Below are 21,306 nucleotides of genomic sequence, written 5' to 3'. Positions count from 1 at the left end.
TGTTCGCGTTTTCCAGTGACGAAAGAGCTTTCAATATTGAATCATATTTTCGTACAGGTACTGTCGTCCGTTTGCCTACGTCGCATCCCGGTTTCCCCCACCTGCTTCTGTTCGCCCCTCTGTTAAGTCTAGTAGCTGGGCTATCTTAGCTCTTTTCTGAAAACATTAATTTCTGTTAGGAATTGGACGTCTATGTAATATTATACAAGTGTTTAAAATAACTTAAATAAAAGGGCCTCGTTAAGTAATTAACTGTCACGTGATCCCCCCCTTTCTACGACCCTGCGACAAAACCACTTGAACGGACAGTAGATAGCATTTCTGAGTAATTTTATCTTTCCGGATCGGGCAGAAGTGAAGATTGAATTTACAGTACGTAAGGTACTCTTTTATAGAGTAGGTACAGAATTATTTCAACATGAGTTACTCGCACGAAGGACGAAACTGGTAATTTGAATTAGGTACAATAGTCTACAGTGCGATAATATGCACAAAAGAACTGAAGCCTGTATCGAAATGAACGGCCACCATTTTCAAAAATATGTTTAAATATCCATATTATGATTATTTTTTAATTTAACTTTATTCTCTATATTGTACGCTAATGTGCTGTAACAGTACAATATACATTGCATAATTAATACGTCCGAATGGATAGCTCAATTCATGAGTAAAAACACTATGTGTTAATACAGTACTATATCTTGATTAAACAAAAACTTTATGAAAATTATCAAACTCAAAATTGCGATATTTCCTAGTTTACGTAAATGGATGAACTACTTTTCTTCCCTCCTATATCTAGTAGAGTGATTTGTTTGTGTTTTACGCCAGTATCATCGAACTACAGTAGTGGAAGGGAATAGCAAACTGTGTTCCCGGTTCTCTAAAGATATAGACAGGTTAATATTAAAATGCTGGTAAAAATAAAATGATGTCCCAGTAGTACACCCCAAGTATTTGAAGCTGTCCACTTGTTCTATTTCCTCATTAGAATTCTCACGTTTACTTTCGTTGTTTTTCTTTCGATAACCATGGCATTCGTCTTATTTGCATTTATTTTCATCCCATACTGCTCACAGTTGTTATTTAGCTCCAGTAGCATGTACCTTAGTGTCGTTTCCTCTAAGTTGTCTACTATTATACACTTTGAACTGAATTTTAGAAAGAATTTGTTTATCATCTTTTGTCATATCATTGTCTATTACAGGTAATATGGGTAAAATATATCAATCCCACGGTTTCAAAAGAATAATTCATAGAACTAAACATATAATCTATGATATATTTTAAATTTTTATTAGGTAGGTATATGAATAGTTGTATAATCATTGTAGCAATGTGCTGTAAGTCTGTATGTTTGACATTCTTTCTTATACAGACGGCTGTGTGGTGTCTGACGTACATCAACGTACCCTTGAATTTCTACGTTGTGCTTGACAGCGGATGTTTCTTAGAATAAGCATCCTCAGACTCAATTGGATGTGCGTAGCTGAAACATTTCTCTTATGATCGTGGTGGTGTTTCCATCGTTTCTCCAACAACGAAAGTCTGGCGACTTGTACGGTAAGTACAAAATTACATAAGCATAGTAGTTTTTATGTTATGTTACGTTAGGTTAGGAGCAGAGATTATCCTTATTAACGAACAACTGGTTATATTACAATGTGATCTTTGATATTCTGTTGAACAAAGAGATTTTTTCATTTTCTGTACGAATAATTAGAACGATCAGTTTTGAATCCAAATTTAATGCGACTATTACATTATGGATTTCAAGGTTGTTCAGTTTCAGTGTTGTTTTGAATTTCATTTGTTTTAATTTCGAAAGGGAGTGTTTACACACAAGGAATGGGGACTGGAATTAATGCAAAATAACGAATGAATAGTTCACATAATGAGGAAGTAAAGAACGTACATTTTTTCATGTGTTTACCAATTTCGCTTAATGATATACAGTTTACACTTTTTTATGTCACACTTGCAATAAATTATGAAACGCAATGAAAATTATACAGGGACATCATTTTATTTTTACTAACATTTCTAATATTAACCTGGCTATACCTTGTTGAGAACCGAAAACACCGTTTGCTACCCTCTTCCACGACTGGAGTTCGATGATACTGGCGTAATACACAAATAAATCACTTTACTAGGTATAGGAGGGAAGAAAAGTAGTTCATCCATTTACGTAAACTAGGAAATATCACGCTTTTGAGTTTGATAATTTTCATTAGGTTTTTGTTTAATCAAAATACAATACTGTATTAACAATAAGTGTTTTTACTCACGAATTGTGCTATCCATTCGGACGTATTCATTATGCAGTGTATACTATACCGACTACAGCACATTAGCGTACACTATAGAGAATGAAGTTAAATTGAAAAATAATCATAATATGGATATTTAAACATATTTTTGAAAATGGTTTCAGTTCATTTCGATACAGGCTTCAGTTCCAATGTGCATATTATTGTACTATATACTATTATACCTAATTCCAGTTACCAGTTTCGTCCTTCGTACTAGTAACTCATGTTGAAATAATTCTGTACCTACTCTATAAAAGAGTACCTTACGTACTATAAATTCAATCTTCACTTTTGCCCGATCCGGAAAGATAAAATTACTCAGATATGCTATCTACTGCTCCTCCAAGTGGTTATGTCGCAGGGTCGTAGAACGGGGGGGGATCACGTGACAGTTAATTACTTAACGAGGTCCTTTTTTAAGTTATTTTAAACAGTTGTATAATATTACGTAGACGTCCAATTCCTAACAGAAATCAATGTTCTCAGAAAAGAGCTAAGACAGCCCAGCCACTAGCATTTACAGAGAGGCGAATAGAAGCAGGTGGGGGAAACCGGGATGCGACGTAGGCAAATAGAAAATTATGCAATATTGAAAGCTCTTTCGTCACTGGAAAACGCGAACATATTTTTCGAACGTACTGTTTACTATGACCGTATGGCTACTATGACTGTATATGCGGTTTTGGATCTGTGTGGAGGACGGTTGAACTTCATTATTAGAAGGGGTGGGAGTGAAGTACATTCAAAAACTCAGGTACAATAAAAATTGAAGTAGAAATAAAATGATGTCCCTGTACAAATCTAGCTTTCAGGTAAAGCTCCCTGTGAAGCAGACTTGAATAATTTCAAGGTAAAAATTGTTTCGGGATCGTTACTCGACCCCAGAACAATTTTTCCTTGAAATTATTCAAGTAATGAAAATTGCCGTATCAAGACTGTTAAAATACTGAAATAGCGCATTGCAACAAGACCAACAGGTTGCCGGTCAATCCCTTTCTCTGTATCAGACCAGTAACGGTCATGCACTCATAATAATGTGCTGATAAGCGTCGGAACGACCGACGAAATTACAGAGTGCTTGATCGTTTCCGTTGTAACTTGTGACGATTTTTTGTGAGTATTTTTTTTTTTGCGAATTTCCATGACTGAACAAAATTCTTGCTGTATTGACACAGTTCTGTTTTTTTTTTTTTTTGGAAAAACTAATTTTGAATGATATTGGAGTTTATGTTAATTCTTCAAATGAAGGTAGTACAGTATAAGTACGAGTATGTGTAATTCAATTCAATTCAATTTATTAAGCCATTAAACATACAGTGATAGGCTTCGTCACAAAAAAAAACATACATTTGAAAATACACATATAATAAAAGTAAAGTTTAATTAGAATGAAAACACAAAACATTTTGAAACTCTAAAATTAATGAAAACACTTTACTCTTATTTGTAACCAAATGTAAATAACTTTATTTATTAAGAAACAATTTCGTATGAATTTATGCTAAGAAACTCATCTACAGAGTAAAAAGGATTAATTAAAAGCCAATTATAAAATCTAACTTTGAAACTATTGGTTGGTAACTTATAATATTGACTGGGAAGCTTATTATATAATTTCATCCCCATGACACAAAAATTTGTACTAGTTTTATGTAATCTACAGTATGGAATATTAATTTGTTCACTATTTCTAATTTCATGATCATGTAAATTGGCTATTAATGAGTAATTGTCTATATTTTGTCTAGTGTAAAGGACTAGGTCGTATATATATACATAAATTTTTGACAGTTAATATCTGTGATTGTTTGAAAAGAGGTCGACAATGTTCAAGATAGTTTGATTGACATAGAATTCTAATGGCTTTTTTTGTAAAATCAAGACACTCTCAATTTTGCTACCATTTCCCCCAAAAAATTAAGGCATACCTAATTATCGACTGAAAGAACGAAAAGTAGGCCACATCTTAAATAATTTCGAGAAATGCAAGTCACTAATTTCTTTAATAAATATATAACTCTTGATAATTTTGTGTATATGTATTCGATATGTTAAACTGGAATCTATAAAAAGTCCTAGAAGTTTGGTATAGTTTTGTATGTTGTCCTTTTTTATTACATGATTTAGGGTAAAAGTTATGTTGATAGTCTTTTCTTGATTAAGGAAAAAACCATTAGATTCAAACCATAAAGCCATCTGTGATAGAATATCATTGGTTAGAGCATGTAATTTATTCAGAGTAGAGCCTGAACATAAGAATGTAGTGTCATAAGCATACATAATTGTTATAGCTTTAATGAATTTAGGAAGGTCATTTATTGCTACTAAGAATAGCAGAGGACCAATTATTGAGCCTTGTGGAACACCATAATGTGTACTGAAGAGACTTGACAAATTTTCACCTATTGAGACTAATTGTCTTCTGCCATGAAGATAGGTTCTGAAAATATTTAGTGTATTCCCTCGAATACCATAAAATACTAATTTTGATAAAATTAAGTGTAATGACTAGAGCCCGAATGTTTAGGCATTTGTAACAGTTAAAATAGGCAGGCATTATTGATTATTCAAATCAACTTTACAGGGAGTTATACCTGAAAGCTTGATTTGCATAATACACGTCACTGTTCGTTAACAGAAAACCACAATTTAAGTCACACGGAGTTAGTGTGCACTCAGTGTTGGTTGCTTGACGGTTGTCAGCCCACTTTGAGGTCTGTGGATACGGAGGGAAAAATTGGATCGGTGTCTGGTAGAGTTCGCGGGTAGCCCAGTTGGTAGAGCGTTGGTACCTTTGACCAAAGGTCCCGGGTTCGACACCCGGCCCTGGAACAATTTTTCCCTCGAAATTATTCAAATAAACTTTACAGGGAGTTATGCCTGAAAGTTTGATTTGCATTTTAAAATTTCTTTTCAGAACGAAAAGTTACATTTTGGAAACAAATTTCTGAACATTTAAAGGGCAAAACTAAAATTCTTTCAATCTTTTATTATAATACACTACTCTCTTAAATTGACTGAGCATATTGGGAATTCAATCAGTAGCTTTCCCAAAACACGCTATGGAATGTTTCATATTACCATATCTGCCTAGTATTGCGTTTTCGCAACAGTCTGCATTAGCTATTTTTCTGCAAAAATGCAAAGGAATGAATTACAAAATTAACTTTTATTTCATTGCTGTGTATACTAGAAGAATCAAAGGAGCCTGCAGCCCAATAATTAACTTCCATTTCAATTTCATGTGGCGGTGGAAAATTATGAAAATATTCAACAAAAAAAAAGTCTTGGGCATAAATGGGATAAAACATTTTTTATCTCGAAATGGAAGCAGAAATCAGGAAAATTGTATTAAACTTTTTGTTTGAAATATCTCAAAGAATAACACTCTAAAATTAATGACTTTACGTAGGTTCACCCTGTACAATCTTTACGATTTTTGTGATAATACTCCATTAACGTGTATTAGTATAATTGTTCAATTTTAAAGACTTTAAATTGAACAAAGATTAATTTAGAAGGGTAATCAATAGGTTTTTAAGCATACTTAACTCTTATTTTTTGTAAAAAATTTAGAAAATCTAAAGATATTTTTGAAGTTCTACCTCACGCAATAATGCCATATTGGATGATGAGCTGGAAAAAAAAAGAGCTAAATGAAGTGTACGCAAGATACTGACTGGTAAAATACAGCGAAAAATGACAAATTTATAAATTGTTTTACGTAATCTGCTGCATAGATAAGGAATATTTATTATCATTTATTATTTTGCTAATAATTGTAACATAAAATATAATATATACAGAAAAACTTTAGCTCGCCCCTGAAAGAGTAGAACTCGTGCTCAGGGGCGGAATCCTGAATTGAAATTAATAAGTATACAATACAATTTGTCTTATGTCTACTATGCAATTATAGTATATAAATTTAAATTTACAATTCTTCAATTTTTATAAAATCCATACATAACTTTTTAAATTGAATACTAGAACTATTAGAATTGACAAGATTAGCATATTTAAATATAAATTTTTTATATATTCTTGGGCCTAAATTACTACTATGATTAAATACTGTAACAGTGTTGCATTTTGGTTCAAAAAATCTTAAAGAATTCATACCTTTTGTTTCATAACTATGAGAATACAATTAAAAATTATTTCGATTTTTATGTGTGAATTTTATTAATACAATATAATAAATTTGTCTTATGTTAAGTACATTAAAGCCTAAAAACAAATTTTGAGATGGAAAATCAATAGGTTTATGAAGACATATTTTAATTATTTTCTTCTGTAATAAATAAAGTGGATTAAAATTGGATTTAAATGGCTACCCCATCCTATAATTCCATACACAATTACCGATTGAAATAAAGTTAAATATATTGTGCGTAATAAACTTATTGACAAGTAATTACTCAATAAAACAAAATAATATACTATTTTACGTAATTTATTACAATATGAGAATACCATCTTAGATGCTGATCAGTGATGATGTCCTGGTATTTCACAACTGCAGCTTCTTTTATAGGAAGACATGTACAATATTAAAAATAGAAGAACTACTAACTGAAATAATAAACTGAAGTACTGAAATGGTATGTGTCTCAGTTGTTCCTCGAATAAAGAACCAATCTATCTAGTCATATCGAGATCAGAGAGGTTATTATGACGTACGTATCATAACACAATGCATTCAAACGAGTTATTGGACATAATTACTATTCATTAAACCGATGGGAAGAGTTTATTCACAAAGAAACAAAAGGAGTTATGGTACTTTTCATGCTTCTAACAGAGGAATAAATAGATTAACCTTACATCATGAAATTTTCATCCAGTAACATTATTAAGTTCTGTAAGACCCTATTTAATAAATAAAGGCTGTCTGAGAGTGGTGAAATCCAACGCAGTTTCTGACGTTCAATTCTGTCGCTAGACCACACGAGATCCAGTGTACAGTACTGAAATAGGCAACGCTTCGTAATGCTAGAATGCAAACAACAAAAACAAGATTAGTCAGAGTATTATGTGGGCTTTAATAGCACTCATCAATCACCAACGACGAATTTACTCTTGTCATGTATCATTGTGTTAATGAATGAACATATACAATAGTGTACAGTAAAAGATCTTCTGTAACTCTACTTCTTTTCTCGATTTTGCGGTCTTGTCTTCACTTGTGAGATCTGTGCTTCGTCTTCTTTTTCAGTTTTTGTTAAAACTACCATTGCTTTTATATAAACCCGAACTCCGCACAGAAGCCAATCGAAAAGTTAATAGTAATTTCTCTTCAATCTGTAGGATTCATGCAAATTATTCGCCTTCCAGCAAATAGTGCCTACATCCATTCCGATACTGACACACTTTAGCACCCCTGCTTTATGTATCTTTATGCTCGACCATGCCGAAATGTAGTAATTATACACCTGGTAGCAGACCTTTAATGCATGTCATTAAAGTACACTACTCATTAAAGGTCAGGTCTTTCAGCCAATGACGACTCAGGCTACAACTGTTCAGCCAATGACAGGTCAGCTTTCTACCGTTATAAAACCGCAAGTATCGATTATTCTCGGATATGCAATCGAAAGAGAATTAGCGAATAGTCACGGAGGCTGGAAATCCAATACTGTCGCAGAAGGTTATGTTCTGTTACTATAATAATTAGCGTTAATTGTAAATAATATTCAAACAAATTCAATTTGTCATCTCGTTTTTCAATGTCTAATTTAATTTCAATGTTATCTCCAAAGCTCGGAACTTGGGGACTTGTGTGTCGTGCGCTTGAGTAAGGTTACAGGTACAACGTACACAAAGCTCAAGCTGCAAGAGCTCTGGGACAGTCGTGTGTACTAAGAAAGTGGTCACATCGAATGGCAAGAAGACGAACGAAGAAACTGTGTCATGTCGAAGCCAATGACATTAAGAGAATTACAGGTAAATGGTCTGTCTGAGGAATGAGAAAATACGTGTTATTCGAATGGGTGTTATGGAAGTTTGAAAATACATTTCTTAAATTTTAGGTACAGAATTTCGTGGAGGAATTCTGAGGAGATACATTATTTTCTTCTAATGCAGAGTTTATAGTTTGTAAGTTGTGCCACACATAAACTAGAGCTGGAAACGGGCATTCATTGAAAGATATTGCAGTCCTTTAAATTGATGGAAAATTTGTCCATAGCCATGGATCAAGTCGTAGAGGGACATTCCCTAGTAGTGATACACTAATTGAAAACTATTTGCGAGAAAAATTTAGGATATACTTATCTTTCTCAGATACGAGATCTGCTGAAAATCGAACAGGAAACAGTGACAGTGAAAATATTCAGTATTTTATTTAGGCCCAGGACTTTATAATAAAATTTCAAACCATTTTCCAAATTTGAAATTAAAAAAAATTGAAACTTTTAAAAAAGAAATTTGTAAAATTATCCATGATATATAATAGTAACAAATGTACTTTTTTACCTTTTATTTCTATCGACTATATTCATGTTTTTATTGAATGTCACTGGCTTCTGTCGGATTGTCAATTTATATTAAATGTGTATTTTTCTCTCGTTTTCTCTTTCTTCTTTATTCTTGCTCTTGTGTTGTATTTATTGGTTTGAATTAAGTTACTTACTGTATTTAGTAAACTGTCCTTGTAAATTTTATGTTATATTATTCACTAAGACCACACCGTACACGAGCCTGACTCTTACGGTAGTGGCTAGAAACATTTTTATTTTATAAATGCAATTTGTACTCACTAGGTAGCTAGTTAAAATAAATAAAATAAAAAAATTAAAGTTTGCTCCCGTCACTTCATGTGACGTGGAAATAAGTTTCCTTCGTTTCAAATCATGTTTAACTAACAGACGAAGAATTTATGGGTTCGAAAATTTTCGAATGCATGTAGTCATACACTGTAATGAAATGTACAGAGCAGAACTGTAAATTTGATGTATTTTGCATGTTGATTTATATATATGCTATAAAATTACGTGTTTCAACCTATCATAATATTATCATTATGTTGTTCCAGCCAGGAACCATTTTTATAGCAGACCTGACAGTACCTCTGTGCTGGAAGCGGGAGTTTGTTGACATTGAAGTCCGGTCGCTTAGCCACGTTCAAAGACACAAGTCCCCAAGTTCCGAGCTTTGGTTATCTCTGTAGGTTCTTATGGCCTAGCAATACTTTCGCGTCTGCGCACATCTCACAACATACGGGACAATGGTCAAGGTCAGACAAAAAGAAAATTAATAATATCAAGTTAGAAATATGGTCGAGCATAAAAAGTCGTATGAAACTCGCCTATAATGGTAATTAAGAAGCTCGTATGAAAATTATGAAACTCGCTTGCGCTCGTTTCATAAATATCCATACTCGCTTCTTAATCACCTTCATTATAGGCTCGTTGCATAATGTACTATTATTTATTCTGTTTCTTTTGTCATCGTCTTTTAATATCTTTTGTTTAGGTTGTAATCCTGTCAGATTAAATAAATAAATAAATAAATAAATGAATTAATGAATTAATAAATTAAATAAATAAATATTTCATTCGGCTTTTTACGTGCCAGAACAAACACAATAATTTATTGCAGACATTTAACTAATTTGTTGCATCCCTAATTTCTATATATTATTTTAATGTACCGAAGTACATATGATATTTCCATGCAGATATTCTGCGTCATCATACGACGTGATTTAAGACGGCGCTTATTCCGTCGGATCCCGGCCAACTAGTCACTCATCGAGTGCACCTCAGCACATGTGTGGACTTCGGTCCTGCGTTCATAGACATCTATGACGTAGTGCAGAGGGCGGCCACTAGAGGGAACCCAAGAATTGGAGCTTAATCTGAGACGATTCTAACCGGCGTCGGAGTTGTATCCGGTGTGGCTTAGTGGATAAAGCATCAGCACGTAGAGCTGAAAACCCGGGTTCAAATCCCGGCGCCGGAGAGAATTTTTCTCCGTTCCATTACTCTTTCATCGTATGATGACGCAGAATATATGCATGGAAATATCATATGTACTTCGGTACATTAAAATAATATATATGATATGCGTAAATCACTTCGTGATTTAAGACGGCGCTTATTCCGTCGGATCCCGGCCAACTAGTCACTCATATCGAGTGCACCTCAGCACATGTGTGGACTTCGGTCCTGCGTTCATAGACATCTATGACGTAGTGCAGAGGGCGGCCACTAGAGGGAACCCAAGAGTTGGAGCTTAATCTGAGACGATTCTAACCGGCGTCGGAGTTGTATCCGGTGTGGCTTAGTGGATAAAGCATCAGCACGTAGAGCTGAAAACCCGGGTTCAAATCCCGGCGCCGGAGAGAATTTTTCTCCGTTCCATTACTCTTTCATCGTGTCCATAATTTCGCCTATTCTGTCATTTCATGCTCTTATCTGATTTATGCATTCCTGCTTTCCGCAGAAGAGAAAGTGAAACATGGGTAAAGCGACAGTATGAATCCTTTAGATTTAATTGATTGAAATGCAATCGCCTTAGACCGAATTTTAACCTACGAATACCGAATCTAATGGAAAAGATAACCACTCGACCATACAGAACAAGACTGGAGTATGAGAAGAAGCGACTGTGAGCACTCTTCTGAGGCATATCATTAAGGCCCATTCACAATGAAAATTAAACATAACCGTAACATAAACACAGAAGTTTGCGCCCATAAGCATTGACAAACATTGCCGTTAGACGTTAACATGAAAGTTTGCAAACTCCAAACTTTCATGCTTATGCTTACGTGATTTGCAAACAGTACACAATCGTGGAGCGCTGAAGTATACGACAGAATATGAGGAAATGGCGTCGTTGTTATGTTTCCATGGTTACCAAGTATCTTTGGGGTTATGTTTATGTTCCCATCGTGAATGATTGTATGATTTCTTGATTTTACCGTAACGTTTACATTCTTAAGGCTCATTCACAATGAAAATTAAACATAACGTAAGCGTTAACTTAACGTTACAGTAAAATCAAGAAGTCATACCATCATTCACGATGGGAACATAAACATAACAGCAAACATACTTGGTAACCATGGAAACATAACAACGACGCCATTTCCTCATATTCTGTCGTATACTTCAGCGCTCCACGATTGTGTTCTGTTTGCAAATCACGTAAGCATAAGCATGAAAGTTTGGAGTTTACAAACTTTCATGTTAACGTCTTACGGTAATGTTTATGTCAATGCGTATGTGAATCATTGTGAATGATCCCATTTGGTAGCCTGGGCGCAAACTTCTGTGTTTATGTTACGGTTATGTTTAATGTTCATTGTGAATGGGCCTTTAAGTTAACGCTTACGTTAAGTTTAATTTTCATTGTGAATGAGCCTTTAACGATAAGGAAGATTCCTCAGAGACACGTAGAGGTCGGGATCAACTGTGAAGTGTCAAGTACGTTGTGGTTTTCTGAATTGTTCTCAAATTGTGGGAACAAGACAAGTTTGGACGACTGCACATTTTCCCATGAGTGGCCAGAAAAGAGCGGAGTGATCCGCATTAACAAAATGCTCGTTCCCACAGTTATAATGTCCTTGAGATTACGGTGTTCTTGGCAGATATCAGAAGAGAGACGTAACAGAACTGGACTCGTTCGAAGCAACACTGCGTGACTAACGTTTCGTTTGCTTTCGGCCACTGACTCACCTGGTAAGGGTTTCTCGTCTCAAAGATCAGCTGGACTCACTCACTAACTCACCCAAGTTAATTAAATCGATTGTGTTACAGTTAATACATATAATATAGGCTAACGTATACAGTACATGGGTACGTCTGCCTACATACATCTTTGTGCGACAGCCCATGAAGGTCCAGGACCACCAGCCGTCTGCTGGCCTCACCTCTGGGTATATATACGGACTAACGTGCAGTCAGCACTGTCATCTCTCTCCCTCCCAACCGAATTTCGCTGCCTAGTGTAGCTCCCCAAATTCATTATGATGTTGGGTGGGCACCGATCCTTATATAGTCGGACTATCGGATCTGTGCCCCCGTAAGATATGTGAATTGAACCCTAATTCCTACTCAGCCTCGGTAATTCATTTCTCTCCCTGCATTCCTATCTCTCTCTTTTCTATCTCTCTCCCTTTCTGTCCCTCACTACTCACAGTTTTGGCCTCCTTGCGGGACAGTTTACAATATTTGCACTTGCAGTCCAGTGTTGTCAACTCAACATGAATACTGTAGCACGGAGTGGCGAAGGAAATAGTATTAGGCCTACGTAATAGCATTTTGCGATGAAGAGAAACAAACAGGAATATATCTGTTTCCTATAAATCAGGCAACGAAAAGAGCAACTGATATCACAGGTGAGGCTTATTTTATTTCAATTGATTATGTATTAAAATTACTTACTTAACTAATACTAATAATACAACATTTTATGTAATTTATATAGAAAGGTCAGAACTCCTAATAAAGAAAATCAGGAGAGAGGGAGTCTGTGCAGGAGATGAAAAGCTAGAATCACCAGAGAAGAACAGACCAAGGGAACCTTTAATTCTTGTAGGTGATATGAACCGATGTATTTTAAGAAGAAAGATACAAGAATTATATACCGTGCAGAAAGAAGTTCCAACATTGAAGAAATTACTGAAGATTGCGAGAGAAGCAATAATTTCCAAGGTTGGAGAGAAAAACTACGGAAAGTGATTCGAGACATGGGATTTAGGTTTAAAAAATGTAGAAATACAATATGTAATTTGATTGAAAGAAATAATATTGTAGCATGGAGGACCAGTTATTTATGACACCGTTTGACGGAAGTTTGGCAACATCCCTATTCGGCAAGGTTCGTGGCCTGCTGTTGGACGTGGTGGGAGGAAAGCGGGTGGAATGGAGTGAGCACAGGCGTTAACTTTTCCAAGAACGACGACAGCGCTGAAGGGGCACAGATCCGATGGTCCGACAATACTGACCGAAATTTCATGGGACAATTTCTTCCCATCCACAAGGACTCGATCCAGCACGTATTCCGTTTCGTGAGTCATGTGCATAATACCTTATTCTACAACGCTACGGTGCGGGACGGAATAATATTAGAGAAAGTGATTAAAATGCAGAAGAAACCGGTTTCTATTTCCGGCGAGGAAAATTGAGAATAATATCTATTACAAATATGTTTTGTACCATATATTCATTTTATCTCAAGCGTTTGCCTTGAAACGTATTCAGTGTACCAGTATGTCCCGTTAATTTCGAATGTCCCAACATCATAAATAAACAGTTCATGCATTTTCCTCCCCTCTGTAGAATAACAGATTGAAATACCTGTTGTCTCCTTGACAAGGCATTTTTAAAATCTGAATCGCTTTCACTGGTTTTATACAGGCTGATCCGTTTCAGTAATTAATTAATTTATTATAACGCTGTTATGATAGTATGAGAAAATTCTTGCTGGTAATATTATCCTTAAAAGATGGGAGTTTCCGTACATGGCAAGAATGAAAATCACCAATGCATATTGTGAAATGAAAATCATAGATGATTTAGATGCCTACTACAAAGTAACTTACTTATTTACAAATGGCTTTTAAGGAACCCGCAGGTTCATTGTCGCCCTCACATAAGCCCGTCATCGGTCTCATCGCAAGATTAATCCAGTCTCTATCATCATATCCCACCTCCCTCAAATCCATTTTAATATTATCCTCCCATCTACGTCTCTGTCTCCCCAAAGGTCGTTTTCCTTCCGGCCTCCCAACTAACACACTATATGCAGTTCTGGAGTCGCCCATACGTGCTACGTGCACTGCCTATCTCAAACGTCAGCATTTAATGTTCCTAATTATGTCAGGTGAAGAATACAATGCGTGCAGTTCTGCGTTGTGTAACTTTCTCCATTCTTCTATAATTTCATCCCTCTTAGCCACAAATATTTTCCTAAGCGCCTTATTCTCAAACACTCTTAACCGCTGTTCCTCTCTCAAAGTGAGAGTCCAAGTTTCACAACAATACAGAACAACCGGTAATATAACTGTTTTATAAATTCTAACTTTCAGATTTTTTGACAGCAGACTTGGTGACAAAAGCTTCTCAACCGAATAATAACAGGCATTTCCTATATTTATTCTGCGTTTAATTTCCTCCCGAGTGTCATGTATATTTGTTACTGTTGTTCCAAGATGTTTGAATTTTCGAAGAATAAATCTCCAATTTCCATTTCGTACAATATTCTGGTCACGAGACATAATCATATACTTTGTCTTTTCGGAATTTACCTCCAAACTTATCTCTTTACTTGCTTCCAGTAAAATTCCCGTGTTTTCCCTAATCGTTTGTGGATTTTCTCCTAACATATTCACGTCATCCGCATAGACAAGCAGCTGATGTAACCCGTTCAATTCCAAACCCTCTCTGTTATCCTGGACTTTCCTAATGGCATACTCTAGAGCAAAGTTAAAAAGTAAAGGTGATAGTGCATCTCCTTGCTTTAGCCCACAGTGAATTGGAAAAGCATCTGACAGAAACTGACCTATACGGACTCTGCTGTACGTTACACTGAGACACATTTTAATTAATCGAACTAGTTTCTTGGGAATACCAAATTCATTGAGAATGTTACTACAAATTGATACTGGGCACAAATGGCTAATTACAGATGAAGCGACTTTTAATATCAGCGGAAGAGTAAACACAGGCAATTGCATTATTTGGGCAAGAGAAAATCCACATGTGTCCTAGGAGTTTGAAAGATCAAGTCCAAAAGTTAACGTACGGTGTGGAGTGAGTCACAATAAGTAAGCGAATTTTACGTTTATTCTCATTTTATAACAAGAATATACATAAACGGGGTATGTTTGACAGAAGCATATTTATGAACTATTAGTAGGCTTATTATCATAATCTTAAGATCTCCAATATTAGTAGATAAAAATATAATACAAGGAAAAATATCCGCATTGACAAATAAACGGTGAGAGCAAACATTTATTATCAACACACCTGTGGAACAGCTTAGTGACTGGAATTCCTCTGTTATCTTTTAAGTGCACGGGATTTTCAAGATATATAATTTCTTCTTCAAGTATTTGGCTCTAGGGCTATTGAAGTTCCTAATTCTGGGTTTTCCATCGCTGAAGTGTGTTTTTTTATTTTTTTTATTTTATTTTATTGGGTTATTTTACGACGCTGTATCAACATCTAGGTTATTTAGCGTCTGAATGAGATGAAGGTGATAATGCCGGTGAAATGAGTCCGGGGTCCAGCACCGAAAGTTACCCAGCATTTGCTCGTATTGGGTTGAGGGAAAACCCCGGAAAAACCTCAACCAGGTAACTTGCCCCAACCGGGATTCGAACTTGGGCCACCTGGTTTCGCGGCCAGACGCGCTGACCGTTACTCCACAGGTGTGGACTTTTTTTTATTTTTATTTTATTTTATTTTTTTTTTTTTACATCAGGATAACTTTATATGGTGAAAGTATTACCACAGACTACTATCATACAGTCACGAAGCTTGAAGTGATTTTTTGCATTTCTCGCGATACAGGCTCCAACCGGTTAGTAACTGAGATTACTAGGAACAATAGACTGTATATACGAGGGTCACTTACTAAGTCATGGAATCTATTTTTTTTTCGCGGAATCCCGAACCGCAATTCACATTTGTTTGATATGTGATATTTACATTAGGATTTATTGTACTTATACAGGGACATCATTTTATTTTTACTAACATTTTTAATATTAACCTGTCTATACCTTTAGAGAACCGGAAACACCGCTTGCTCCCCCCTCCAAGACTGGAGTTCGATGATACTGGCGTAAAACACAAATCACTCTACTAGGTATAGGAAGGAAGAAAAGTAGTTCATCCATTTACTTAAACTAGGAAATATCGCGATTTTGAGTTTGATAATTTTCATTAGGTTTTTCTTTAATGAAAGTACAGTACTGTATTAAGAAGTGAGTTATCCATGCGAACGTATTCATTATGCGGTGTATATTATACTGTCTACAGCACATTAGCGTACAATATAGAGAAAGAAGTTAAATTGAAAAATAATCATAATATGAATATTTAAACGCAATTTTGAAAATGGTGGCCGTTCATTTCGATACAGGCTTTAGTTCTTTTGTGCATATTATCGCACTATAGACTATTGCATCTAATTCCAATTGCCATTTTCGTCCTTCGTACTAGTAACTCATGTTGAAATAATTCTGTACCTACTCTACGTACTGTGAATTCAATCTTCACTTCTGCCCGACCCGAAAATATAAAATTACTCAGACATGCTATCTACTGTCCGTCCAAGTGGTTATGCCGCAGGATTGTAGAAAGGGAGGAAATCACGTGACAGTTAATTACTTAACAAGGCCCTTTTATTTAAGTTAAATTAAACAGCTGTATAATATTACGTAAACGTCCAATTCCTAAGAGAAATTAATGTTTTCAGAAAAGAGCTAAGACAGCCCAGCTATTACAGAGGGGCGAGCAGAAGCAGGTGGGGGAAATCGGGATGCGACGTAGGCAAACGGACAGTACCTGTGCGAAAATATGATTCAATATTGAAAGCTCTTTCGTCACTGGAAAACGCGAACATATTTCTGGAACGTACTATACTCAGTAACTAAGTACTGCTTACTATCTGCGGTCTTGGTTCTGTGTGGAGTTGGAACTCCATTAGTAGAAGGGGTGGGAGTGAAGTACATTAAAAAACTCAGGTACAATAAAAATTGAAGTAAAAATAAAATGATGTCCCTGTAGATGCCGCTAGATGGTGTAGATATTCAAGAACAGAAGAAGAAGGATGCGAGCAAGTCACTCGGTTCATTGTTGATGTTTGTAGTTTGTCAAGTATGGATGTGAGTCAGCTAGAACAACGTGCATACGGACTATTCCATCTCAAATCGACCGAAATACAGAGAAAATTGACCTTGCAATTTTTAAATACAATGAAACTTTTTCTGTCCGTTGACAACTGTGATACAATGCTTTGTGCAAAGTTTGAAGCATCAGAACTTCATACAGTGAAACCTATCCTTACGGACACCCCCAAGATACGGACACTCCTCATATACGGACAGATTTGTATGTCCCAACTGAAATAATATAGAAATAATGTTAAATCTAACTCTTGTTTACGGACACACTCAGACACGGACACTGACAGCTGTTTCACAGTCCTAGAGCTTGCTTTACCTCCTGACTACGGACAGAACTTTAATTTCAAGATCCAATGTGTTACAAAAATGGAAAATTTAGTTTTGAGAACTGTACAGAAATTCCTTAGCATGAAAGAAGACAATAAGGATGTCGTAGGCTACCACTAGCCCAGTTAGCTACCGCTTGTTAGCTGGAAGTGGGTGGATAAACAAAGTCATAAAATTTAACCTGCCTGATGGGTCCAAGGTTTCCGCAATCGTGAAATTGTATTCGACACATGATAGGGTTAATAGGATTATTCTCTTCACTTCAATCAATTGTTTTGTTTCGAGAAAATGGCACCTGAACGTAAAGGTTAATTTGAAAACTGTAAATTACAGTACTGCATAACTGTAGGCCTAGAATAAAATTGCATGACACAATGCTGTGTTTTCCTTTTCCGGTCTTATCTACTGTAGTTCAAAGTTGCAAAGAATTTATTGTAGTACAGTAGACTGTACTTAGAATTAAACTATAGTAATACATTTCATTTAAAGCGTGAAGGGATACATAATGCATATTATAAATTTACTGTTAGATTGGGGAGCCTCCCTCCCAATAAAGGACACCTCGCAGATGCGGACAGATTGTTACATCCCTTCGATGTCCGTAAATGAGAGGTAGTGTTTAAATTAAAAATATTTTAATTTATCGTATTTTCATAAAATTAGCAACTTTAAACTGTTGTGGCTCCGAAACCCTTCCACCCAATGATCAAAATCATGGTTTATTTTGATACTGAGAAATTAAAGTTTATATTGACATGTAAACAGTTTTTCTTACTTTTTATGGAAATGGAGAAATTTAGATTTTTCTTCATTTAGACGCCTTTCCCCACGAAAAAATATTTTTAAAATATATGGTTAGATTCCGCAATGAAAGTACAAATAAACATACATTTTTTACTGGTGCACCGTTGATAACAAAATATTGAAAATATCAAATAAAGAAAATAAATAGTACGCGCGTGAAGTAACCAGCTAGTCCACACGTGTGGAGTAACGGTCAGCGCGTCTGCGAAACCAGGTGGCCCGGGTTCGATTCCCGGTCGGGGCAAGTTACCTGGTTGAGGTTTTTTCCGGGGTTTTCCCTCAACGCAATATGAGCAAATGCTGGGTAACTTTCGGTGCTGGACCCCGGACTCATTTCACCGGCATTATCACCTTCATCTCATTCAGACGCTAAATAACCTAAGCTGTTGATAAAGCGTCGTAAAATAACCTACTAAAATAAAATAAAAAAAGTAACCAGCTGATTGTGAGGCGGGATTTAGCCCAGACAAGCAAGGCCAGGAGACAAACACTTGATGTTTCGCCTATAGCGCATAGCTGGGCTTGCTTTATCACAAGTTTTCATAAACACAGGAGTAAAATGACGCCCAACGCTCGCTTATCTTCAGCATTCGGCCAGTGCTTTCTGTACTGGGCCGTTCAAGTCTAGGCGTGTGAAAATAATTTATTTCATACCCTCGAAACTTATTGCCGAGTCACTAAGCAAACAATGCCGAATCCCTCTTAATAATGCAAGGTTTTTTCTCAATTTTTTTCACATTTTTACAAATGGGCAAAAAGCCTAAAAGTAAGTAAAATCAGATTATGTCTCTCTGTATACAATAAAAATAAGGATTACTTCTTATTATAACCTACCAAATGTCAGCTTCAAACCGTTTGACTTTCGATAGTATATTTTTGAAAATGCACTGTCCTCAGCATCTTGTATAAGTAGGGAAAAAATTAGAGTATTAAAAAAATGCGAGGTTTTTTACTGATCGATTTGATATGGAATAGCCCATACGTAAAAATACCAGTGCTTCGCGGTCAAAACTCGTAGAAGCTGTTGGAGGTCGTGCTCTGTCGTACAGAACTGTTGCAAGACTGTTAATGCAGCTTACTACGACGCTTGTCTGCAGAATAACCTACGTCGAGCTATCAGGAATAAACGTCCAGAGTTATTGGACAATGCGATCATCCTTCACGGTAATTCAACAGCCCATATGGCAGTCATTGTTCAGACCCGTTTACGGCGCTAGAGATGGGGAGTACTAGAGCATCCTCCTTACTCTCTCGATCTGTCACCATGCGATTTCGATTTGATACCGAAATTGAAAACTCCATCGCGTGGGAGATGCTTTCATACACGAGAAGACATAGTCAACGAAGTGCGACGCGAGATTGCCAGATTGGACAATGGAGCGGCTAATGGTATTGGTCGTGTTCCTCATCGTTGGCAGCGAACAATTGATTGCCTTGGAGATTACTTCGAAAGATCTTAATGTGTTCAAAATGTGTTAATGATTGTGCAGATTTTTTTATGTGTTAATATGCATGCAAACTATTGTTCTCAACTTCTATACTAATAATAAATCTGTAGCCAACATTTTTCTGGTAATTTTCGATTTTCCAAAAGTAATTTATGTTAACATGTATAATTAACCATCCTGAAACCGAAAATCGCTTTTTTGAAATTTTTGTTTGTATGTCTGTCTGTCTGTCTGTCTGTCTGTCTGGATGTTTGTTACCTTTTCACGCGATAATGGCTGAACCGATTTATATGAAAATTAGAATATAAATTAAGTTCGTTGTAACTTAGATTTTAGGCTATATGGCATTCAAAATACTTTACTTAAAAGGGGGGTTATAAGGGGGCCTGAATTAAATAAATCGAAATATCTCACTTATTATTGATTTTTGTGAAAAATGTTACATAACAAAGGTTTCTTTAAAAATGATTTCCGATAAGTTTTATTCTTTACAAAATTTTGATAGGACTGATATTTAATGAGATAAATGAGTTTTAAAATTAAAATAACGCCACCTAAGACGGTGCAATGAATTAAGAACAAATGACTTCGTCTGTAAGGGGCCTTGGACAACAACAATCGAAACAGGGGCCTTGGACATCAACAATCGAAAGCTATTAAACATAGCCTACAGAGAATGTTTCTGTGTTTGTGTGAAGTAATATCAGAAGCTAAATTAACCGATTTGCATAATTAATTATTATTTCACCATTGGAAAGTGTAGTTTCTCTAGATGGACATAATCCTATAATGTTATTACAGTAACGTCTGAGTAAATCGAGGACAGGTAAGATTAAAATAGCTTCTTATGCACAGAAAATTTGATAGGCTATTTTGTACATTCGTTTTCTGTATTTCTTAAAATAATATTTATGTACAATCATTTTAATCTCAGAGAATTAACGAACAACGAGAGTGTATTGATTTAGTATGCAGTAATAGGACGTTAGCTTAGCAATCCATTATTTTATAATTCAAATTTTAACTATGCTCAATTGAATCGTGTTAAAATACATGAAATATATATGCAATAAATGCAATGCAAAAAAAATTGGGTAATGAGCGAAGCAGATTATCTTGCGCTGTTGTAAAGGTTGTTCCCTGGATCAAACTTCCTATTTTAATTATGTAATTACTTTACATTTATTTCTAACAGGTGCAGCGGAGCGCACGGGTACGGCTAGTTATGACATAAGATGAAATTTTCTTAATTTTTACCCTTCCCCCTTGTCTACAAATACTTCCTGAGAAACTCATTAACAGACATGATTGGTAAAGTACATTATGTATTTTCATATGTGTATAATGAAATGTTTGTATGGCAACGCATTTGCCTGAAAAATAGTTGCCATGACTTAGTAAGTGATCTTTGTACTAGACTATGGTATTACTCCGTGGTTTAAGCGGTAGTATTTTCTGCAAAAAGTCCAATCCAGTTCGATTCCCAGTTGGGGAAAATAAATTTATTTCCTTTCTATAGGAACTAGGGATGTAGGGAGGG

The 21,306-nt window shown here is 35.6% G+C and overlaps 1 protein-coding gene across 10 annotated transcripts in view; it reads left to right on the top strand.

Moving 5' to 3' along the window:
- The first annotated feature begins 1,364 nt into the window (after positions 1 to 1,364).
- LOC138709611 (uncharacterized) overlaps positions 1,365 to 21,306 on the top strand; it is a 444,175-nt gene continuing 424,233 nt past the window's right edge. For all 10 annotated transcript variants that reach the window (XR_011334972.1, XR_011334971.1, XR_011334970.1 and 7 more), the window contains exon 1: positions 1,365 to 1,566. The gene's annotated coding sequence lies outside the window, so the exon portion shown is untranslated. The remainder of the gene's footprint in view (positions 1,567 to 21,306) is intronic.

The sequence above is a fragment of the Periplaneta americana genome, chromosome 11, assembly GCF_040183065.1.
Source record: "Periplaneta americana isolate PAMFEO1 chromosome 11, P.americana_PAMFEO1_priV1, whole genome shotgun sequence".
Taxonomy (NCBI): Eukaryota; Metazoa; Arthropoda; class Insecta; order Blattodea; family Blattidae; genus Periplaneta; species Periplaneta americana.
This window is presented reverse-complemented; position numbering and strand designations above follow the sequence as displayed.